Here is a 4,754-nt window from a genome sequence, read left to right as displayed (position 1 = left end):
AGGCAAGGCAAGGCAAGGCAAGTTTATTTGTATAGCACATTTCATACACAGAGGTCATTCAAAGTGCTTTACATAGAAATGAGAAAACAATATATAAAAGAGAAAAAAGAAAATGTAAAAATAATAGATACACAATAAAATCACAATAAAAACAAAGATACATAATAACAATTAAAGAAAATAAATGTGATTTTAATAAAAACACTTTAAAAAGGTAAAAAGAATAAAACAGAAGTAAAAGTGACTTGAGTTAAAAGTGCAGTCAGTGTGAAGCAGCACAGTGCTTATTCACTAAATGCAGAGTTAAACAGATGTGTTTTTAATCTAGATTTAAAAGTGTTTACTGTTGAAGCACATCTGATCTCTTCTGGAAGCTGATTCCAGCTAGAGGTGGCATAATAACTAAATGCTGACGCACCTTGTTTTGAGTTAACCAGGCCCTGATGAGCGGGCAACGGTGGAAAATCACATTGTCCTATACAATGACATATTGTGGTAGGTGGGGCCCTAAGAGACCTCTCTCATTTTTAGGGATCAAATCAAAATGAAGGCGGTCCTAGAAGATGAGGAGCTTCTGTGTATAGTATGGGCCAAGACTGGGGATGTGAGTGGCCATGTATGGCAGCACACATAGTTATATTGCCCCTTCACTGGCCTGGGACATCCACCGTGGCCCGGTGGCCAATAATATTACGGCCACGTTTTCTGCCCTTGGCCAAGTTGAAACCAGCTTCATCCACAAACATGAGGATATGAAGGGTCTCGTTTCCTTCCAATGCCATTATTCTCTAAAAAAGCGTAAACTTCTCCTTCATTAGTCAAGTTCTAGTTTCACATTACTGTCAATTGCTGTAATAAGTTTTTCAAATGTTCAAAGGATTCATATATAGTATTCATGGTATTATGTTCTTGACTAATATTGACAATTTAACAGACTATTGTGCATGTGATGACTTAAACAATGAAATGACGCTGACACGTTTTGGAGCGAACAACCATTAGACTGAGAATCAACCACTAAGTTTAGATCAACAAGATCTATTCACTTGGAAGTTGTTCTAAATGTACGCTACCTTGTCTTAATCATTTGCAAAGATGTACTGAGATATTGAGACATGTACTTAGACATTTGCAATTTGATGAAATTAATGAGAAATTAAATTCTGTTGTAAACAATTGCCAAGTGGTTAGGAGGTTTGTCCATGTTGTTTTGTAAATGTAATTTCTGTTTCAAGAAATGAGCCAAAACAATTGAGAAAAACTGTAAAACAAATTTATTTATTTGCTTCGTAAACAACATAATGCACTTTAGGCTTTTTCTTTCATCCATACATCTGCTCCTGGTGATAGTGCCTACAATTTGCATCCGAGTTGTGTAGCAGACAGACTGCCTTCTACAAAACACAAGTAAAAATACTTTGTTATAAAACAGATTCTGTTACAGTTTTTCTCAGTCGCTTTAGTACAATTCTCAGATCAGAATTGAAATTCTCAAAACTACTTGTTCAATTCTCACATCATTGTGTCACTTGTGCACATCAAAAAAGCAGTTTCTCATTTCTTTGAACAAGTTGCAAATGCTTTGGTACATCCATGCAAATGATTATGTACAATTCTCTGCTTTTCCCTACATTATCAGTTGTTTATGTCATGTTGATCAAAATGTATAATGGGTCTCTGTTGAATAGTCTCACCCCCCACAATATTTAGGCATTAGTTCATAGTATAAGTCTTTCCATGCAAAATGGTTGAACATGTTGTCAAAATACAGGATATGGTCAAACATATTTCTATACATTTCCATTAGACATTTTTTATAAATCTGTCCTGAAATGGTAAATTGCTCCCAGGTGAATCTTGACTTTCTCTAACAGACAGAAACGTCCCCAGCAAGCAAAAACCGAGACGTTGAAATGACTGCTAACTATTGACCCAATATAGTCTGGCAATGAGTAACCCACTTCTACCCTAAATAACCTTGAATTTGGTTACATGCCATTTTTGCCAAAATAACTTGAAGATGTATGATATTCCAACATGTAAGCAAAGTGTGTTCAAGGTGTTTGCTTTCATTTCTTTTACATGTTCCAAAAGTATATGCATCATCTATTCTTGGGCTATGGTTAGACATCTTTTAGACATCTATCATGTTAACATTTCTACTTTTGTTTTTTTTTCCCTTTTTATGTTATGCAGTGCTTGCAGCGCTGTCTTTATCTTTCTTTATGGCAATGACATGGTCTTTCAACGAATTACAGTACAAACAGTAAAAGCGTAAATGTAAATTTTGTCAAGTCTCTTGCAATCAAACTCACACATAACTTATACAGTAAGTGTAACTTACAATTTACAATACTTGTCGTCAAAACTTTAGCCATAGTTCACATCAGAACATCACTTCAGAGTAAACTGTTATATTGACAACATGACTAAACAATTTGACTGTCTTATCCGTACACAATGACACAATGACTTGTTATTCTGATGGCACTGACATGTTCATTGACACAGATATTTAATTTTGAGAGATGAACTAAGTATTTTGAGTAAAAGAGTGGCTTTTGCAGGTTATCCATGATGTTTTGCTATTTGTACAAATTGTTGTGAGAAATGCACTTACTTTTTTGCAAATTGTGAGTATGATTCGAGAAATGTAACAAAGCGACTGAGAAAAACTGTAAATTAAAGCATGGGTGATTTCATTAATTTGAGCTTACCACAATTTTAGGATTGTGCAGCTTCCCTTTTCTTTTCATCTCCTCAGTCGAGCAGTTGTTTGATTCACATTGAGAGCGCTTTACTTCTTGTTTTCTTCAACAACAAAAAAATTACACAATTAACAAGACTTACCAAAATAGATACATTCAATAATGTAATTTAAATCAAATTGCACAAAGATTAATAATAAACATAATATTATTAATCTTACTTTATTTCCTCTTGATGTCCTCAACATCGCTGTCTCTGACTGGTTTGGATACTGGAATAGACAGACAGACAGAAAGACGGACAGACAGACAGACAGACAGAAAGACAAACAGACAGAAAGACGGACAGACGGACAGAAAGACAGACAGACGAACATACAGAAAGACAGACAGACAGAAGGACAGACAGACGGACAGAAAGAAAGACTGACGGACAGACAGAAAGATTGACAGACAAAAAGACAGACAGATGGACAGATGGACAGACAGAAAGACGGACATACATACAGACAAAAAGATTGATGGATAGAAAGACAGATGGACAGACAGACAGATAGACAGAAAGACGGACAGATGGACAGACAGACAGAAAGATTGATGGACAGAAAAACAGACAGAAAGATGGACAGACAGAGAGACAGACAGACGGACAGAAAGATTGACAGACAAACGGACAGACAAACAGATAGACAGACAGAACGATTGACGGACAGACAGATGGACAGACAGACGGACAGAAAGACAGACATAATATTGACAGACAGAAATACAGACAGATGGACAGACAGACGTACAGACAGAAAGATTGATGGAGAGACAGACAGACAGAAAGACAGACAGACAGAAAGACTGGCAAATGGACAGACAGAAAGATTGACGGACAGAAAACAGACAGAAAGATGGACAGAGAGACAGACAGACGGACAGAAAACAGACAGACAGAAAGATTGACGGACAGAAAGACAAACAGAAAGACTGACAGACAAACAGACAGATGGACAGACAGACAGACAAACGGACAGACAAAAAGACAGACAAACAGATGGACAGACAGAAAGACATACAGACAGACAGATGGACAGACAGAAAGACAGATAGACATACAGACAAACGGACAGACAAAAAGACAGACAGATGGACAGACAAAAAGACAGACAGACGTACAGACAGGAAGACAGACATAAAGACGGAAAGACAGAAATATTGACAGACAGACAGACGGACAGAAAGACAGACAGATGGACATACAGAATGATTGACGGACAGAAAGGCAGACAGATGGAAAGACAGACAGAAAGACGGACAGACAGAAAGATTGACAGACAAAAAGACAGACAGATGGACAGATGGACAGACAGAAAGACGGACATACATACAGACAGACAGAAAGATTGACAGACAGATGGACAGACAGAAAGACAGACAGAGAAAAAGACAGAGACAGAACGATTGACGGACAGAAAGATGGACAGACAGAAAGACAGACAGACAGACAGACGGACAGACATAAAGACGGAAAGACAGAAAGATTGACAGACGGACAGAAAGACAGACAGATGGACATACAGAATGATTGACGGACAGAAAGGCTGACAGACAGACAGACAAACAAACGGACAGACAGACAGACATACAGACAGCAAGATTGACAGACAGACAGAAAGACAGACAAACAGATGGACAGACAGAAAGACAGACAGACGTACAGACAGAAAGTTTGACGGACAGAAAGACAGATGGACAGACAGAAAGACAGACAGATGGACAGACATAATATTGACAGACAGAAAGACAGACAGATGGACAGACAGAAAGACAGATGGACAGACAGAAAGACAGACATACAGACAGACAGACGTACAGACAGAAAGATTGACGGACAGATGGAAACACAGACAGAAAGACAGACAGACAGAAAGATAGACGGACAGACAGAAACATGGACAGACAGAAAGATAGAAGGACAGACAGAAAGATTGAAAGACAGACAGACAGACAGAAACACGGACAGACAGACAGACAGAAAGACTGGCATACAAACAGACA

General features: G+C 37.9%; 1 long non-coding RNA gene across 1 annotated transcript; it reads right to left on the bottom strand.

The window, feature by feature from the left end:
* LOC129433387 (uncharacterized) lies at positions 1-3,491 on the bottom strand. Its single transcript, XR_008640382.2, has 3 exons — positions 2,930-3,491; positions 2,718-2,811; positions 1-1,394 (listed from the first exon to the last, which is right to left on the bottom strand). It is a non-coding gene; the product is annotated as an uncharacterized lncRNA (long non-coding RNA).
* Positions 3,492-4,754: the final 1,263 nt, after the last annotated feature.

This window comes from Misgurnus anguillicaudatus, chromosome 6 (assembly GCF_027580225.2).
Source record: "Misgurnus anguillicaudatus chromosome 6, ASM2758022v2, whole genome shotgun sequence".
Classification (NCBI taxonomy): Eukaryota; Metazoa; Chordata; class Actinopteri; order Cypriniformes; family Cobitidae; genus Misgurnus; species Misgurnus anguillicaudatus.
Note: the sequence above shows the minus strand (reverse complement) of the source record. Positions and strands in the feature narration are given on the sequence as shown.